At 44.1% G+C, this 20,274-nt stretch overlaps 1 protein-coding gene across 13 annotated transcripts in view; it reads left to right on the top strand.

Moving 5' to 3' along the window:
* Positions 1-20,274, top strand: part of NAV2 (neuron navigator 2) — a 771,667-nt gene that overhangs the window by 573,638 nt on the left and 177,755 nt on the right. The gene's annotated exons all lie outside the window — the stretch shown is intronic.

Genomic DNA, 20,274 nt, shown 5'->3' with positions numbered 1-20,274 from the left:
TGTCCAGTGGTCATCATGCTCTGTGGTTATCTTGTCCATCCTTCATTTGCACATGGGGACTCAGCTGCATTCTCTTTTCTGTCCATTGCCATCACATAACTTGGTATTCAGAGACATTAGATAAATATTTGTTCATAGAGTAAATAAATGAATTCATGACTCAACTATAAGATAATCATTTACAGCTCAGACACTGGAGCCAGTAGATGTGCACCTCTCCTTTGATGTGGGACCAGCTACGTAATCTCTCCAAGCCTCAGTTCTCTCATCTGTAAAATGAGGATGTTGCAGGATCTACTGCTTCAGATTATTGTGAGGGGTAAATTAGACAATGAAAGTCAGTTACTTAGATTAGTGCCTTTTATACAATATATGTTAAATAAGTTATTGAGCTGGGATTATTAAAAATATTTATTTATTTTGCTGCACCAGATCTTAGTTGCAGCATATGGAACCTTTTCAGTTGTGGCGTGTGGGATCTAGTTCCTTGATCAGGGATTGAACCTGGGCCCCCTGCATTGGGGTCACAGAGTCTTAGCCACTGGGCCACCAGGGAAGTCCCTATTGAGCTATTTTAATGACTAAATCATGAGGCGTTAAATGATAAGGAAGTAAACTGATATTTTTTGGTATATGTATCAAAATGCAACAACTTTCAGCATTTAACTGGAAGGCGAATTATCATCTTTCCAGATAACACTTAAAGCTATGTCTGTGATTCTTCAGTAATAGATACTGATGTTTAGAAGTGCAGCTTGAAGCATCACATGGAGCTTTCAGTTAGACCCAGGTCCTAAGGAAGAGAAAGGGGATAACATGCTTTTGAGAAAAAACCAAATCAATAAGCACTGAAACATAAAAGCCTCTGTTTCTGCTGTTAACTGGCTTAACTAGTAAATACAGTTAGCTAGAATATCTCTCTTCCGTTATTTAAAGCATTTCTAATTAGCATCTTTGCAGTAACAACCTAATGATGTTTATCTAATCCTTATGCATGCATTCAACCACTTGATCAAGCAACATTTATCCTGTATCTGATACTGGGGAGAAAAAGATGAGTGAAACAGAGCCCCTGGCCTTGAGGAATTAGCATTCTAGAGCAAGGTCAGCAAACCATATCTTAAATGGCCAGATGGTAAATATGTGGGACTTTACGGGGCATGGGATTTCTGTTGCAAATACTTAGTTCTGTCGTTGTAGTGAGGAAGCAGCCATAGAAAATATGTAAAAGAATGAGCATGGTTGTGCTCCAATAAAGCTTTATTTACAAAGTTGTAGGCATCAACAACAAGGACCTATTGTATAGCGCAGGGAATTGTATTCAGTGTCTTATAATAATCTATAATGGAAAAGAATTTGAAAAAGAATATATATATATTATATACATAAAATGGAATCACTTTGCTTTACCTGAAACTAATATAGCATTGTAAATCAACTGTAGTTTAATTAAAAAAATAAAAGATTTGGCCATCAGGCCCTGGTTCGCTGCCCTCTGTCCTAGAGGAGATAGGTACTTAGATTGAGGTGAGTCTGGACCAGGTGAGGTCAGCACCAAGCGCTAAGACCTGTGCAGGATAGGGAGATAAGAAGAGGGTGATCTGAGCTGTGAGCCTCACAAGGAGCCATGGGTTAGCAAAGTGGGAGTGCTGGGTGAGTAAGACAGAGCAAACCAAGACCAGGAGGAAGAGCTGCGTGGCTTGATGCTGAAGTAGGTGATGCTGGGGTTACTAGGGGTCAGCTGTCCCGGACCTGCACTAACCAGCACAGATACTGGCAAAGAACTTCCTGCTCTCGGGAGAGCTGATGGAACCTCCTGGAACCCACCTGAGGACAGTCTCCCATTCTAACAAAAATTCTGGTGTTCCCATTATATATTATACATATATATTATACCCTAATAGACAGCGGCTTCCCAGAAATAGGTTACTACCCACTGTTTATCCCACACCCACCCTTGACTCCAGAGCTTTGGACCCAGGTCTATTAATTTTTCAAAGGCGAGTGATGGGGGACTTCTCTGGTGGTCCAATGGTTAAGATTCTGCCTTGCAATGCAGGGGATGTGGGTTCGATTCCTGGTCAGCGAACTAAGATACCACAGGCAGCAGAGCAACTAAGTCCTTGCACCAGAACTCCTGAGCCCACACGCCACAACTTGATAGTCCACGCACCGCAGTGAAAGATCTCCCCTGATGCAACTAAAAGCCAACAAAGCAAATAAAAGAAATAAATTAAGCTATTTTTTAAAGAGAGAGACAGTGAGGGTGGGGCCGCCAGCTATAGCTTCTATGTTAGACCTTGCCTTGAATTTCAACTTTGCATTTGCCTGTGTGTTTTCAGGCCAGTGACTTGATCTCCCTGAGCTGGATTTGTTGTTTTGTGAAAGACTTGACACTGCTCTCCTCATTATGAAAACTCAGGGGAAAAAAACTCATTGCCAAGCTTGGTCCTAGTTGCTATGGGGCTGATGCTAGTTGTCTTTTCCTGCCTCATGTCCTCCTTTAAGTCCCAGATGGGGTGTATAAATTTGCATTTGGGTCTCTGTCACTCGTTTTCTTCTTTGTTACTGTGCTACATGTCTCTTGATAGAGGACGTTTAGCCATTTGCCTTGAACTTGTGGCTTCTGGACTGACAGTTGGGAGGGACTTGATCAGTAGCTGGTTTGAGATTATTTGAGACCATCAGCTTTGTTTTGGCTTCTCAGCCAAATTTCACGAAGAATGAGCGTGGTGTCTGCAAGTCTTTTTTTTTTTCCAGCACAAACTGGGAAATGACTTGTAAGGAGCCTTCATTGTGGAAATAAATTCAGTATGTGTGCCGAATGAAGGGAGTACATGCGTGCTGGGTGAGCAGAGAGGGATAACATTCTGATTGAGTTATATGTCCCATTTTTCATTATGCCCAGAGGCAATGGCTATGCTCTCGGAATTCCTGGTTGTAATTAGTATCATGAGTGCATTTGGCTGACCAGATTCTACCTTGATCACGTGAAGAATCTATATATTTTAATTTTAATCGTTTGGTTTGGGTGCCTGGACACTTTATTTCCTTTTGCTGCTGCTAAGTCGCTTCAGTCGTGTCCAACTCTGTGCGACCCCATAGACGGCAGCCCACCAGACTCCCCCGTCCCTGGGATTCTCCAGGCAAGAACACTGGAGTGGGTTGCCATTTCCTTCTCCAGTGCATGAAAGCAAAAAGTGAAAGTGAAGTCTCTCAGTCGTGTCCGACTCTTAGCGACCCCATGGACTGCAGCCTACCAGCCTCCTCCGTCCATGGGATTTTCCAGGCAAGAGTACTGGAGTGGGGTGCCATTGCCTTCTCTGTATTTCCTTTTAATACTTTGTAAAGAATTAAGTTCTACAAGTTCCATCCAGGGACTTCCCTGGTGGTACAGTGGATGAGAATCCACCTGCCAGTGCAGGGAATATGGGTTTGATCCCTGGTCTGGGAAGATTCCACATGCCTCAAAACAACTAAGCCTATGCACCACAGCCACCGAAGCCCATGTGCCTGGAGCCTGTGGTCCGCAAGAGAAGCCACCACAATGAGAAGCCCGCGCACTGCAGCAGAGAGTCGCCCCCTGCTAGCCGCAGCTAGAGAAAGCCCGTGCAAAGGACTGAAGACCCAGCGCAACCAAAAATAAGTGTAAACAATTAAAAGATGTGGGGAAAAAATTAAAGTTCTGTGCAAGGGTGACAAATCATGGTTTGCATGACTTCCGGGACTGCCTCTTGCTCCCAGACTGAGTGAAGTAACCCGCTCTGCCATCCAGATAACATTCCCCTGTCACAGTGACTTTATACTTTGTTGTTACTTCTGCTTTATGGTCTGTTTCACTTGTAAGAATTAGAACCCCTTAAAGGCATGGATTTTACGTCCCTTGCTTTATCTCCAGCACCTGGGAAATGACCTGGACTAGAAGAGTCAGAAACGTTGGAGGGATGGGATGGGATCGAATGGATGCAGGAACAGATGCTACATGTTGTGGTTGTTTTAGGATTCCAAGTAGAAACATCACCAAATAACTTTGAGCCTCAATCACATCCCTGGTTACTGTACCTCCAGAATTCGTTATTCAAGATGACAAAGATCCCCTGGAACAACATTTAATAAGCTTTGGCATGTGTAAGTGTGTGCTAAAACCTCCAAGCCTGTTCGTGAGCGAGCCTGGTTTCCACATTATATATCATAGGTCTGCACGCGGGTAAGAAGCTTCTTGAATCCTTTTCACCGTCATTCACGTGAAGAGCCTTTTGAGTCTTACAGAAACAGAGTACATGTTGCCAGGAGTGTCTGAGTCATCACGGAAGACAGTGAGAGCCGTGTATTAACTGGGTTGTCTCCAGCGAGCCTGGGGAGATGGACGAGGTACACAGGCCAAGGCCTGCCTTGCACGGGGCCCTGGTTCGGAGAGATCAGAAGGAGCTTGCCAGCAGTCTGCAGTCAGCCTGGATGGGGCCGTGGGAAGTTTCTTGCCATCCCTGGGTGCTTTGGAATGCACAGGGCCCAGGAAGCAAAGTTTTTTCCTCTCTCTATGAAATTGGGTCAGGGAGAGCTTTTAGGGTGCCCTCTGGTCCCGCTCTGCTTGTGAGGACAGTAATTCCACCGGTACTGGTTACGGCTGTCCCTGACTTCAAGAAAGCCCAATATTAGTAGGGGGATAAAAGTGAATATGTATTTAGGTATTTTTGCAAAATGTTTTGCCGTCATTACTCCTTTGCTCCTCGTAGTGAAAGAAGAGAACTTCGGTCACCATCTCTGTTTAGTGGAGTGCACGGGTTAAGAGCATGAACTTTAGTGTTCAGATTCTTGCTTGGTCACTTCCTAGCCATGTTAGCAAGTTGCTAACATTTCTGAACTGCAATAAACCTGGTTCATAAGATGCTTGTGTGTGAATCAAAGAAATCATTAGCTAAATGAATTAGGTAAATGAAATTATTGGGTGGGCCCAAAAGTTCATTTGGGCTGTGAAACCCCAAACAAACTTTTGGGCCCACCCAATGTTGCATGAACTTAGTACAATATCTGGCACTCGGTTAGCACTCAGTGAATGGTAGTTAAGGACATTAGTTCTGTTTCTACTTATGAATAAGCTGAAGTTCAACCAAACTAAATGACTAGGTCAAGGTTATGAAGTTGGACTTGACCCCATTCATTAAATTCTGTCTGGCGTGATTCTAAGGGTGCTGTTGAGTAGCACAGAGCAGAATAAAACAACTACCTCGCCATTCTTTCTACCGCATCACGATTCTCTTGTTCTGAAAAAATGTCTCAACTTTACAGCAGAGTTACTAGATTTATCTAAATGAGTGCTCCACTTTCAAAAACTGAAGTCTCTGCCCCCAGCTTGTCACAGCTAGACCTGCTGTATAGAACTAAATAGACACCTGGAGGAAATCACTTCCCGATTTGAGTGAATAAAGCTGATGAGCAGTCTTTAGGGACATTTTCTGCCTCCATGGATGTCTTTTTTTTTTTTTCCCACAGAAGAAAAAAATCTGTTTTTCCATTAAGAAGGCAACTGTCAGGTGCAAAGGCTCAGAAGTCGGTAGAGCTGGGCGTAGATCAGCGATGGCCACGGAGCCCCGGAATTATTTGATCTATCTGATACCACGTGTCTGCATACTTGGCAGAATCAGGATAAATGACTGCTTTTTTCCCCTCCTGTTCCTACATGTTGAGCATATACAATCACAGATAGTGAATAATAATCCAATTCAGCTCTCAGTTTCTGCATTGATTCCCCTGGAGAAACATAATAAGTTAGTCCTTTGGTTGGTGGCTGATTTTGATTGGCACAAAAAATAACAGCAAAAAGATTACATTTTGCCAGCATCCTAAATTCTGAAGAACAAAAACCATACTTAAGTTATTGCCCAGCTGTTTGACATTCCCATTTTTTTTTTAAAGAACCTCCTAGAGAGAAAAATTCTCTCTTTCCTCTGGGAAGGAGTTAAAGGTCAGAGAATTTCCATGTAGCATTTCTGAGAGCTGTTGACAGAAGAGTTGATGAAAATACCACTGTTTTATACCCAAAAAGGAGCATGTACTTTGAGAGTCCAGTTTAGGGTCTCATGTTCAGGCAGGTAGACTGGGAGTGTAGCCAAAGTGTGAACTTTGAAATAAAATTGCCTGGTGCTAATCTGTTTGATCTTGAGGCACTGAACACCTTGTCCTCAATTTCTCCATTGGCAAAGTGGAATTGTTACTACCTATCTCATTGGATTTTTAAGGTAAATGAAAAAAGTCAATACAATAAAAATGCTTTCTAACACGGTGTCTGCATAAAGTGCAGACCTGTCGGTGTTGGCTATTATTCTTATTAATATAGGATTATTAACGTTGTTAAAGGGTTTTTTTTTCCCATGGAAACCTTTCGTCAAATAAAATCTTACACGTAAAGAGAGCTGCTCTGGTAGAAGTGGAGCAGAGAACATATAAAAGCAGATTGGCTCAGCTCCCCTTTTCCACAATTGCAGGGAACACTCCCTCCCCCGTCCACCCCCCTGCTTGGCTGTGGAGCCCTGAGGGCCCCCACCTTCCAGGCTGTCTGGGTACTTGACCTCTCATTGTCCACAGAGCAGCCCTGAGTCCCGGACCTGCCCTGACTGGGGTCACTGTAACCCTTTCTGATGGTTTGCTGTCAGTGGGCCAGAAAAGCAAAGAGAAAGGAAGCTACCTGAGTAAGAAGGTGTCTCCCATTTCTGCCTTTTCCCAGATCCTCTCTTCTCCAGGCTGAACGTCTCCATCATTTTGGCCACTCCTTGCTGAAAATGGTTCACGGTCATCCTCAGATTCTAGTCCTTATCCTGGGCAAGTTAAAAATTCCAGCATGTTGTAGTAAGATGAATTCTTTAATAGCTGGATGACCATCACCTGGGAAGCTAGTTAGGCCTTCAGCCGTTTGGAAGGATCTCTCTGCAGAGATTCTGAACTGGGAGGTTTGGGGTAGGGACAGCAAAGCTACTTAATTTAACAAGCCCCAGAGTCCTAAGTTCAATGCCAGCTGTAACGTTTACTGATTGGGAGACCTCAGAGAAGTCACTACCTGACCAAGGATGTGTTCCTTTTTGCAGAAATGTGTGTCTGAAGGTAGTGATCTCTAAGAAGCCTGTCCAGGTCCAAAATCTAAAGTTTTCCCTATTCTAGCTCTGGTCTGAGCTGTGCATAGCTGGACGAGACCCTTACCTCCTTTGTTCTGAATGCCATCCCTGTGTTAATACAAGCTGAGATCACATCAGTTTTCGTGGCTGCCGTGTGTCAGGACTGAGCCATAGTGAGCCTGTGGATAGAAATCTTTCCTGACATCCCCCTTCACAGCCATGACTGCTGCTTCTGTTTTCATGTAGCCTTTTGACTTTAGTGCCAAGCCTTATCCTAATCCTTTTGAAATGAAAAGGAACAGGTACATTATTAAGGATATTTAGTGTTCAGAAATGCATGTCACTGCACAAATCTCATGATTGCATGAGAACATTCTGCAGTCTACTAGATTATAGCTTCCCAGGGGATACAAAGATGCCTCTTCTCTCCTCTTCTTTGCGTACCTCTCCTGGTTAGTGAGTGTTACCTGTTGGACCGCTGTCTTGTCTGATTTGGGTTACGTACCTATCTTCTGCCCGCCTCCATTAGGGCAGTTTACCAGAATACATCCTGTGATAAGGCTATTATTCCTTTAAGCTATCCCATAAGATCAGTTCTATGACAAAAATACATACAGGATTCATACTATCCCGCATCATTTTGGATATCCCCAGGGCAAGTGGGCATATTAAAAGCTCTGAGAAGTCCTGAGACAAGAACATTGATTACTCTTTAACCATCTGTTTTCTAAACTTACCTGAGCCAAGAGCCCCTCTCTCTGTTGCTGCCTGTTTGTACTGTCTGGTTTAAAACTTGGTTTGGAGGCCCCTGTTTTAAAGAGCCCACCCCTTGCTCCAAGAAAAACCAAGAAGACTGGACCAGCATCTTAGGCGAGGAGAGCCTGTAACATTCTTTAGCCAGCTCTGTCTTGGGGGGCAGAGGTGGGAAGAGTGTATTTATAATAGCATGCAACCATTGCGTTCTGCCAAGAGCTGTTAGCTGTGGATAGTGGCCTGCGAGAATGAGATTTGCCCCCATAAAGTGTTTATCGTCTCTGTGAAATTTCATACACCCTTAAAGCAAGGGAGAAGGCTTTCTACGGCCAGTTTTGTACGTTCTTATAGCCATATATGGTACAAGATAGAGAAATGGCTTGACAAATTAAAACAAAAGCTTTCTTCTGAAACATATTGCTTGGGATTTTGAACAAATAAGTTCAAGAGAGAGAAAAGAGTTGTTTTGAGGGTGATATGGCTTTAAGATGTGACAGATAAAAATAGGACCGTTTTTTTTATTTTTAAAGAGATCTTCCTTTGAGTGTCAGGAGTCAAATGATTTGTCTCCTTACCCAGTGGAGTGGGAGGATTTACAAATATGCCTGGGACATCTTTTGATGTAAAGGATATATGAGAGGGAGAGAAAGATTTTAAGAGTTTATTCTCTTTCTAAGGTGTTATTACCAGGTCAACCATAAGCCCAGTTGTATGTTAATATTTCCAGCAAGTTAACTTTTGTTAAGTTTTCCAGTTCTTTAAGGTAGTAAGTAGGATTTGAAAATGTACCTTGTGAAACTGGAGAAAATGTGGTAATAACTGTGCAAAAAAAATGGTACTCTCTTATAAGAAAATAAGACTCCTTTTAGCTCCATTTAGGGAAACAAATGACCTCTTTACCCATTTGGTGCTAGTGGTAAAGAACCCTCCTGCCAGTGCAGGAGACATGAGAGACACGAGTTCGATCCCTGGGTTGGGAAGATCCCCTGGAAGAGGAAATGGCAACCCACTCCAGTATTCTTGCCTAGAGAATCCCATGGACAGAGGAGCCTGGGGGGCTACAGTCCATAGGGTTGCAAAGAGTTGGACACGACTGAAGTGACTGAGCACACATGCATGCACGCACACCCATAGCTTCACTTGGTTTTATCCAAAGTAAGCCACTGAAGAGCAAGAATTACCTTGTCATACATTAAAACAGAACATAACTGTAATGGTGCCAACTGGAAGGGCCTCTTCTTCTATTTCTTCTGGGGGGAGAGTCACAGAGAGGGAACTGGGAACAGAGTTGGCTTCAGGTCACTAGGAGAGTGCATTTTTACCTTCCACACATTTATTTTTGGTTACACCCTCATAAGGTACTGGCCTCTTTGAACATGATCTCTTTGGTGACTTGGTATAGCAAAAATTTCACCATTCATGGGAGAAAAAGCATCACCAAGGATTCTAGTCTTCTGAGTCCACTTAGCTGTAAGAGAACAACTGGCAGGGTTAGCCAAGAGGGACGAGCGAGGCATGCCTGGTTTTTAACTTGGAGCCATATGGAGAGATTCAGTGTGGGTGATCATTGTCGTTTGTTTATTAACATCTGGGCACCCGTCACGGCACCACTTATGCTAAGTGAAACAGGTCAGTCATAAAAGGGACCAAGGCATGAATTTCCAACAAGCATTTCTGGGACCTGGCGCATCAGTCATTCTTGTAAGCTAAGTGTGACCACTCACTGCAACATGGGGCAGCAAGGGTTAGGACCCCAGAGAAGGCCTGGCAGAGCCTTCTGCATCTTTAGATGAAAAGCGATGGCTTCTGGTTTCTGGAGGTTTCCTAGAAGACACAGACTGGGGGGGATATGTCTAGGTAGGGATATGGGGCAGTGAGGGGGGCAAGGAAGTACTGCAGTCAGAAGCTTGACCAAGGAGTCAGTGATGGCCCGTGTGAGGAGGAAAAAGCCTAGTGGTGTAATTTGCTTCCCTGCTACAGTTTCTTCAGAAGGATCACTCTTCCTTTGAAGTCGATGGTATTTTTTTCAAGGTAGAATAAAGTAATACTTGTAAAGCAATCAGAATTATGTAACTTTGTGTGATGCGTTAACCATCAAACTGACAGCGAAACTTTAACAAATATTTATTGAGCCCTTACTGTGTGCTGCTGCACTCCACAGGATCACAGAGCGTTGGACACGTCTGAGCCACTGAGCAACAAATTGTGTGCCAGACCCTGTGCTAAACCACTGGAAGTAGAAGGAGTCAACCCCTCATCTATTTAGGCTGTGGTGATCAGAATTCTGTTCCTTGGACCCAATTACAGACTTCTTTTTTTTTTTTTTTTATTGTGAAAATTCCTGCCTTCTCCCTAGACCCTAAACACCTTTCTACTTACTGTCTCTATGAATTCAACTTTTCAAGGGCCTCTTCTAAGTAGAATCAAATGATATTTGCCTTCTGTGACTTGCTTATTTCACTTAGCGTAACGTCTTCAAGGTTCATCCCTATTGTCAGTTCAGTTCAATCACTCAGTCGTGTCTGGCTCTTTGCATGACCCATGGACTGCAGCACTCCAGGCTTCCCTGTCCATCACCAACTCCCAGAGCTTGCTCAAAATCATGTCCATTGAGTTGGTGATAACATCCATCCAACCATCTCATCCTCTGTCGTCCCCTTCTCCTTCTGCCTTCAATCTTTCCCAACATCAGGGTCTTTTCCAGTGAGTCAGTTCTTTGAATCAGGTGGCCAAAGTATTGGAGCTTCAGCTTCAGCATCAGTTCTTCCAATGAATATTCAGGACTGATTTCCTTTAGGATTGACTGGTTTGATCTCCTTGCAGTCCAAGTGACTCTCAAGAGTCTTCTCTAACACCACACAAAGTTCAAAAGCATCAGTTCTTTGGTGCTCAGCTTTCTTTATGGTCCAAGTCTCACATCCATACATGACTACTGGAAAAACCACAGCTTTGACTAGACAGACCTTTGTTGGCAAAGTAATGTCTCTGCTTTTCTCTACTTCTGCCCTTATGCTGAATGTTTCTGAATTTGGAAGGGAGTTAAAGGGATGGGGGTGGAGGAAGGGAAGCCCAGGTGGAAGATTGACTGGTTTGATCTTCTTGCTATCCAAGGGACTCTTGAGTCTTCTCCAACACCACAGTTTTCCAAATTTGCTGACATATTGAGTGCAGCACTTTCACAGCATCATCTTTTAGGATTTGAAATAGCTCAGCTGAAATTCCATCACCTCCACTAGCTTTGTTTGTAGTGATGCTTCCTAAGGCCCACTTGAGTTCACACTGCAGGATGTCTGGTTCTACATGAGTGGTCACGCCATCGTAATTATCTGGGTCATTAAGATCTTTTTTGTGTAGTTCTTCTGTGTATTCTTACCACGTCTTCTTAATATCTTTTGCTTCTGTTAGGTTCATACCGTTTCTGTCCTTTATTGTGCCCATCTTTGCATGAAATGTTCCCTTGGTATTTCTGATTTCCTTGAAGAGATCTCTAGTCTTTCCCATTCTATTGTTTTCCTCTATTTCATTGCACTGATCACTTAGGAAGGCTTTCTTATCTTTCCTTTCTATTCTTTGGAACTCTGCAGTCAGATGGATAAATCTTCCCTTTTCTCCTTTGCCTTTCACTTCTCTTCTTTTCTCAGCTATTTGTAAGACCTCCTCAGACAACCATTTTGTCTTTTTGCATTTCTTTTTCTTGGAGATGGTCTTGATCACTGCTTCCTGTACAACGTCAGGAATCTCCATCCATAGTTCTTCACGCAGTCTGTCTATCAGATCTAATCCCTTGAATCTATTTGTCACTTCCAGTGTATAATCGTAAGGGATTTGTCATACCTGAATGGTCTAGTGGTTTTCCCTACTTTATTCAATTTAAGTCTGAATTTGGCAATAAGGAGTTCATGATCTGAGCCAGTGAGCTCCCAGTCTTGTTTTTGCTGACTGAATAGAGCTTCTCCATCTTTGGCTGCAAAGAATATAATCAATCTGATTTCAGTATTGACCATCTGGTGATGTCCATGTGTAGAGTTGTCTCTTGTGTTCTTGGAAGAGGGTGTTTGCTATGACCAGTGCATTTTCTTGGCAAAAGTCTGTTAGCCTTTGCTCCAGGTATCTCTTGACTTCCTGGTTTTACATTCTAGTTCCCTGTGATGAAAAAGACATCTTTTTTTTTTTTTTTTGGTGTTACTTCTAGAAGTTCTTGTACAACTTCATAGAACCATTCAACTTCAACTTCCTCAGCATTAGTGGTTGGGGCATAGACTTGGATTACTTTGCTATTGAATGGTTTGCCTTAGAAATGAACCAAGACCATTCTGTTGTTTTTGAGATTGCACCCAAGTACTGCATTTTGGACTCTTCTGTTGACTGTGAGTGCCACTCCATTTATTCTAAGGGATTCTTGCCCACAGTAGCAGATATGTTCGCTCTTGTCATCTCCTGTTTGACCACTTCCAATTTGCCTTGACTCATGGGCCTAACATTTCAGATTCCTGTGCAATATTGTTCTTTACAGTATCGGACTTTACTTTCATCACCAGTCACATCCACAGCTGGTGGTTGTTTTTGCTTTGGCTCTGTCTCTTCATTCTTTCTGGAGCTATTTCTCTAATCTTTTCTAGTAGCATATTGAGCACCTACCAACCTGGGGAGTTCATCTTTCAGTGTCCTATCATTTTGCCTTTTCATACTGTTCATGGGGTTCTCAAGGCAAGAATACTGAAGTGGTTTGCCATTCCCTTCTCCAGTGGACCACATTTTGTCAGAACTCTTCACCATGACCCATCTGTCTTGGGTGGCCCTAAACAGCCTGGCTCATAGTTTCACTGAGTTAGACAAGGCTGTGATCCAAGTGATCAGTTTGGTTAGTTTTCTGTAATTGTGGTTTCCATTCTGTCTGCCTTCTGATGGATAAGGATAAGGGGCTCGTAGAAGCTTCCTAATGGAAGGGACATCCCTATTATTGCAGGTGTCAGGATTTCCTTCCTTTTGAAGGCTGAATTTAATACTCCATTGTGTGTGTGTGTGTGTGTATAGAGAAAGAGACATTGATATATCTCACACTTAGATGATTCATTCATTCATCCAAACAGTATCCATTGTTTATGCATTGATAGACATTTGGGTTGCTTCTGCCTTTTGACTATTGTGAATAATGTTGCTATGAACCTGGGTGTACAAATATCTGTTTAAGTTCCTACTTTCACCTCATTCAGGTATATACTCAGGAGTGGAACTGGTAGGACATATTCTATGTTTAATTTTTTGAGGAACTGCCATTGTGTTTTCTACAACGGCTGCACAATCTTCCATTCTCACAGTAATGCACAAGAGTTCCAATTTCTCAGCATCCTCAGAAACACTTGCTGTTTTCTTTTTTAAAAAAATAATAGCCATCTTAATTGGTATGGAGTGGTATCCTCCTGTGGTTTTGGTTTGTGTTCCCCGATGACTAGTGATGTTGAACATCTTTCTGTGTGTGTATTGTTCAATCGTATATATTCTTTGGAGAAATGTCTGTTTAAGTCCTTTACCCATTTTTATATCATGTTGTTGTTGAGTTATATGAGTTCTCTATATATTCTGGATATCTGATGTATGATTTGCAGTTATTACCACTCATAGGTTGTTTTTGCATTCTGTTGATTATGTCCTTTAATGCAGAAAAGTTTTTTTTAACTTTGATGAAGTTCAGCTTACTTGTTTTTTTTGCTCCTGCTTTTTGTGTCATATCCAAGAAATCACTGCCAAAATTAGTGTCATGAAGTTTTTGCCCTGTGTTTTTCCCATAAGAGTTTTATAGTTTTAACTCATACATTTAAGTCTGATCCATCTTAGGTTAATTTTTTAATATGGTATAATGTATGAGCCTAGCTTCATTGTTTTGCATGTGAACATCTAGTTTTCCCATAAAATATGTTGAAAAGATGACCTTTACCCCATTGAATATTCTTGAAAATGATTTGACCGTGTATGCAAAGGTTTCTGTCCGGTGGCTCTTGTCCACTGGCCTGTATGATTGCCTTTGTCAGTATTGCGGTGATGGCCTTGTAGAAAGGCTTGAAATCAGCAAGTATGAGACCTCCAGCTTCGTTCTTTTTCAGAATTACTTTGTCTACTCAGAGTCCCTTGAGATTCCACATGAATTTTTGTATGGATTTTTCTACTTCAACAAAAACATCATTGGGATTTTTATTAGGGACTAACTTAACAGAGCAACTTTAAAGAAAATATTTGTTTATATAAATCATCATTCTTATTCTAACTTGGATGTTGAGAGCCTATGGAATTATAGACACAAAATGATCCTTAGAAAATATGGATTCAGAGCCCAGCTCCTTCGACTCCATGCCTTTCCCCTCTCTGACCACTTTTGTTGGCAATTCTCTTGACCCCTTTCTCCATCTTTCTGTACCTCCAAGGCTCCTCTCCAGGGAGGAGTTGGAGAGAAACTATATTTGAGCCCATGCCTTTAATATTAGACATTGATCACAGCAGTATTGAGAAGGCTTCTCAGGCCAGGCTGCAGAAATCCTGCAGAACCACTAAGTGGATTAAGCGAGATCCACTTACGTGGCCCTCTGTGGTCTGGTGGCTAACATGGTTGTAGAGAAACTAAGCAGAGCAACTCTGAAAGTAATCTCCAGCCTGTGTGGCTAGAGTCCATGCACTTACAACAAACGAGCAAACAAACAAACAAACAAAACTGGTTTCAGTTATCCTAACAAATTTGTATACTCAAGACTGACATCTTAACAAATTATAGGAAATTGTATAGGCCCAGTGTATTGGCCCAAAATTATAGGCCCAATGATCAGACCTTTTCCTGAAGATTCAGGCTAGACCCATCCTCTGAGCAGGTTTAAAATCACAGTAGAGTGACAGGAACTAAGATCAGCTGGCCTAGATCGTGCTCCCTGGGTGCCTGTTGCCCCAGCCAGACCACCAACATCTCCCTAACTAGGAAGCTGGGGCAGAAGGGACCAGGGGCCACTGCTGGTCCTCGTGGAGGAAGAGAGGAAGAAATACTTGTTTATCTGCCTTGGACAGTATTTTCATTTAGAAAGTGTTTTGGTTACTGTCAGGGAAGGTTAAAGGCTGGTTGCCAGAAAAACCAAACTTTTCCCTTCCCCACAGGAGGATTAATGCTCTCCTTAAACTCTTTTTTAAAAAGCCTTTTCTCTTCTTCAAAGCCCTCCTGTTTCTGCAGCATTTCAAATGAGACTTTTCCTTTTTGCGGTGGTTTGTCAGTTGGTGGTGGGTGAACCTGGTGAGCTGGCCTTTTAAAGCTGAGATCAGACCACGGGGTGTGGTTCATAAACTCTGTTCGGGGGCCCTGTGATCAGCATTCCAAGTGCAAACTAGGGGACTTCCTTGGTGGTCCAGTGGCTAAGACTCCATGCTCCTAATGTAGGGGGCCTGGGTTCGATCCCTGGTCAGGGAACTGGATCCCACATGCCGCAACTAAGAGTTCTGCTGCAACTCAGACCTGGTATAGCAAAAAATAAGATACAAACTAGGGCAGAATTTACGGACATCTATTACATATAATAAGTCATAGAATTTTGCATATGGATATTTGGGATTTTTATTGATGTAATGTATTATTCTTATTATATTTAGTAGTCTGAAACTTAAGACCATTATCCTTAGAATTATTTTGGCTAAACAAAAACCTGATTATGTTCCCAGATCTGACCAATTCCCAGCAAAATGTCATGCTAAACAAATACATATAAATAAATAAAGCTCTAAAAGTAGCCATTTCAGATTAGTTTTAAACCTAGTCCTTTTTGGGGCCTTCCGCCCTGTGGCTCAGACGGTAAAGCATCTGCCTACAATGCAGGAGACCCGGCTTCAATCCCTGGGTCGGGAAGATCTCCTGAAGAAGGAAATGGCAACCCACTCCAGTATTCTTGCCTGGTAAATCCCATGGACGGAGGAGCCTGGTAGGGCTACAATCCATGGGGTCGCAAAGAGTTGGACACGACTGAGTGATTTCACTTTCCTTTTGATTGATTGCATTTATCAAAAGAATAGATTGAGTATAAAATAAATATTTTAAAAATAGTTATTATATATTTTACATATAAAATAAGTATTTCTCATTTAATGGAACAGTGTTTCCCCAACTTTAGTCTTTCACAAGCTTGCTGTGTGAGTTTTGCCAAATCAGTAAACCACTTGTGTTTTTATTTGTTTCATAGTTTCCTTAAATCAACAATTAAATCTACATCTTAACCGTCCCATGAAACTGTTGATTTATATGTGAACTGCTTGTCTTTTATGATATGCAGCAGATAAATAGGTAACTTTTAAAATATAAACATGTGAATCCTTGTGACATCAGAAGTGTTCATCTCACCTGCTTCCATGGTCCACATAACCATTGTTGGGAGAATGCTGGTGGTCAGAGCATTTCTTTCGTGCTTTCCTCCTTTCTCTCTCTAGAGTTATTAGAGAGAGAAGTGTTCTTAATTTTAAAGGACTCACCCCACCCTCCCTCTCCCTCATTTGTCTTCTGGAATACCAGATTTTAATTCACTAGCAGCTCATCCAAGGTTGAGTATTCCTTGGGCCTTTCCTGGCGGTCCAGTGGTCCAGGGCACAGGGGCATGGGTTTGATACCTGGTCAGGACACTAAGATCCTGCATGCCACATGGCCAAAATAAATAAAAGTTTGAGTATACCTTGACCCAGCCCATTTTCTGCATTTACTGGTGAGGGAAATGATTGAAGTTAAAGCAACACCTGTGTGTCATAGCACGTGGTAACCATAGACCTCAGCAAGTGAGCCTAGCTGCGTTCTTGGGGCCCAGCCTCTTCAGGCCTCTTGGAGACTCACTGAGATTCAAATGGAAGCAGAGCTGAAAGGACTCTAGAGAAAAGCTTACCCTCTTACAAATGGGGGATGGAGGGGCAGAGTGGTATACTTCAGCTGGTATCACACTGGCCACTTTGCCTGCCTCCCCAGGCCTCTCCTGCATTTATCTCACACACTCAGAAGCCTGGTAGGAATCACAGAAGCCTAGTGTTAGAAATGGCTGCTTTCCACCTCAGCCAAGGTCTGAGGTCACAGGTGTGATACCCCAGGAATGACATAAATGTGTCCAGTTCACCTGCACAAGACCACTCATGACCTGGAGCCCCTTCACTGTTTAGGGGAAGAGATGGTGAAGGACAGGGCAGTCTGGCATACTGCTGTCTATGGGGTCACAAAGCGTCGGACACGACTGAGCGACTGAACAACAGCAACAACTGGCCATGACCTAATTCTAAAGTATTGATGGTCTGATGGTGCTCTGATGCCCAGTAGCCCTACTCAGGGAACTTCTGTTCTAGAAACCAGATTCAGAATCATCCCCACGGACTATCTCTTACAGCTATAATGAGCAGCCTTGAAATGTCCCCAAGATCCTATAACAAGGGGAACCCAGGCAAAATGCCAAGTGGAAATTCTGAAGCTCTGAGTCCTAATCCTGAGTTTGGACTGAAAGGTTGTAATAAAACCCTAATGACTGATGACAAATTTTGAGTCTCTCTTGCCTTAAGTGTGACTTGCAAATGTTACAACTACCCACCAACAATTCAGAAACCATTTAGTATTTTCTATGCTCTGGCAGGCTTAGGGAAACAAGGATGTATGGGGGCAGGTCTCTGCTCTGGAGGGATTCACAGACCAGGGGAACAAGCCAACCCATAGCGCCTCCTCCATGAAGCTCTCCCAGAGTCTCTGGGGAGAATCAGGAGATCCCAATCCTCGGGTCTCCTGGAACCATGTGCCGCCCTCTGCAGCCTTGACATTGCTTCTGTGCTCTGTTCTGAGGTCTGCTGCCTCTTTGAACAGTGAGTTCATAAAGTCCAGGGGCTATATTCCCAGTGCCTGCTGTAAGTAGGTGGCCCTCCAAATGCTTTTAAAAAAGGGAAGTTTGGACAGTGTCCTGGGGAAGCAAAGTAGGTAAAAATACTAGGTGATGATGCAAACCGGGTAGTTCATTCAGCCCGAGGGTCTCAGGGAGCTTGACAAAGGATGAAGGCATTTGAGCTGGGGTTTGAAAGACAGGAGTTTCTGGGAGCCATCTGGGGAAGCGATGATGTATCCGTCACGCCTACGGCGTGTGAGCCCCTTCTTGTACCTGACAGCTTTCCTGAAGGAAACACACGTCTTTGACTGGCCTACACATTTCTCTTAGACAAGGCAGGTGTTCGGTTAACTCTGGATCAGTCTCTAACTGGTTAGTAACAACTGATTGCTAGCTGTGCATGTTAAGATTTAAAATTACACAGAAATGCTAGGCAGGGGCATTTCTTGTCCAAATTATTTCAGGCGAGCTTTGTAAGAGTTCCAGGGAATGTGTGGGAGCAGAGAAGTCACCGAGATGCATGTGCTTCTGCTCAGTAGGGAGTAGTTCTGAAACTTCTTCAGGAAAGAAGAGCAAACCTCTGATCCCGATTTGCTGTAGCTCCTATAAGGACATTGTTGCAATCTCCCATGCCCCACTCAAAACCCCTTTTCTCTGGGACTTCTTTTCTACCAAGTGATAAAATGTATGTATTGATTATATGAATTATCTGTTCCTCCCCACTAGAGTGTAACATCCATGAAGGCAGGGATCTCGGCATTGTCATTGATGTATCCCAGTGCCTAGAACAACGTGTGGCATATACTAGGCACTCATTAAATTTGTTTTTAATTTTTAAAAAATAATTATTTTGGCTGCCGTGGGTCTTCGTTGCTGTCCTCGGGCTTTCTCTGGTTGTGGCAAACGGGGGCTACTCTCTAGCTGCGGTGTGCGGGCTGCTCATTGCACTGTCCTCTTATGTTGCGGAGCACAAACCCTGGGGCATGGGGGCTTCAGAAGTGCGGCAGGTGGGCTCTCTAGCTGTGGCTCAAGTTTAGTTGCCCCGCCGCATGTGGGATCATAGTTCCCAGACCACGGAGGGAACCCGTGTCCCCTGCATTGGCAGAGGGATTCTTAACTACTAGGCTACCAGGGACGACCCATCTTTGAATGTTGATATCAATGAATTTACTGAATGTATGAATGAATATTTCTGCCCCAGATCTGAGCCCAAGTAAAGGGAAGGACAGCAGTCCTGAGAGGGTAGAACTCGCGATTGGAGGGTCACTGCTGCCCTCCAGAGAGCTGGCCTCCGTGGCATAGGCTGCCTCCTATCTAGTGGCTGGGCTGGTTTGTCCCCCACCATGGACGTCGTGAATATACTCAAGCAGTAGGTGAGGTAGATGCCCTGAAGTCCTCTGGTCATCTAAGTGGCTGTCATTTAGTGTTCCTTATCGCGGGAAGTAGCTGGGATGCAGTCCCAAAGAGCACTGTGTCGCGAGACCTGAGTCCAAATCCCACACTGGACCATCACCAGTGGTGTGATGGAGGGTCAGTCATTAGCCCTCTCCAAGCCTCAGTCTCCCCATTCTTCAGACGGGGGCAGTGACCCCTCTTCTCAGAGTGCCTAGCACGATACCTCCTGAGGCCGGGAGGCCCTCCATGAGCAGCGTGTCCCACCCGAGGAGACCCTCCGAGGGGCTGGCGGTGTGGGTGGGTTCCGCGAACCAGTTTCCCAGCCAGTCCCCAGCTCTCCCCAGGAAAAGATCCAGCAATGCGCCGTGCGTTTTGTAAGGGAGGATCGCACAGCAGCCCCTGCTCCAAACCCAAATCCCCGGGAAGTCAGGAAGATGTATGTGTTTTAAAACATTGGGAGGTCTGCGTTGGATCACCCCGGAGCTGCAGCTTCCCGCTCCCCCCCCCCCCCCGGCCCCCCGGAGCAGCTGAGAGGGAAGGGAGGCCAGTTCGTCTGCCGGGAGTGCTCCCGGCTCGTGTCCCACAAGGGGCTGTCTTCTCTCGGCTTTGCCGGCCGTTGACTTTTAAATCATAAAAAGCCGCTCTTATACACAGTTTACTCTGCTGCTCGAAGGCGGTGGAACGTAGGTATTTAAAAAGGGGAAAAAAAAAAAAAAAAAAGAGCAGAAGAAGCAGCCGTTAATCCCGCCAGGCTTCTGGGCACTGGAGCAGTTGCGGATGACAAAAGTTAATTAGAAACATGAGCAGTTTAACCGAAAACACTTGTGACAATCGGAAGGACAGCCTCTCGCGTTGGAGAAGTTTTCTTAGGGAATCGTTGCGGGAGAAAGTGACTGCGGCCGGGTAAGTCGTGTCCCTGTGACTTTGCAAGTGCGGGGGACAGGCTCTTTGGGGGCCGAGGTGCTGCACCCTGTCTGCGCTGGGCAGGCGTGGTCGTGGGTGGGCGCAGGGATGGGCTCACAGCTATGTCCCGGCCCCCTTCCCTCTGACAGCTGCCCCGACGTGGAGGATGGCGCTGTGTGGCTTTGCCTGCTGCCTGAGCAAGGGAGCTCTGGCGTTCAGGTCATCAATCTAGGCTGCCTTGGTGCCTAGCAGAGTGC

The sequence above is a fragment of the Bubalus bubalis genome, chromosome 5 (genome assembly GCF_019923935.1).
Source record: "Bubalus bubalis isolate 160015118507 breed Murrah chromosome 5, NDDB_SH_1, whole genome shotgun sequence".
In the NCBI taxonomy this organism is placed as follows: domain Eukaryota; kingdom Metazoa; phylum Chordata; class Mammalia; order Artiodactyla; family Bovidae; genus Bubalus; species Bubalus bubalis.
Note: the sequence above shows the minus strand (reverse complement) of the source record. Positions and strands in the feature narration are given on the sequence as shown.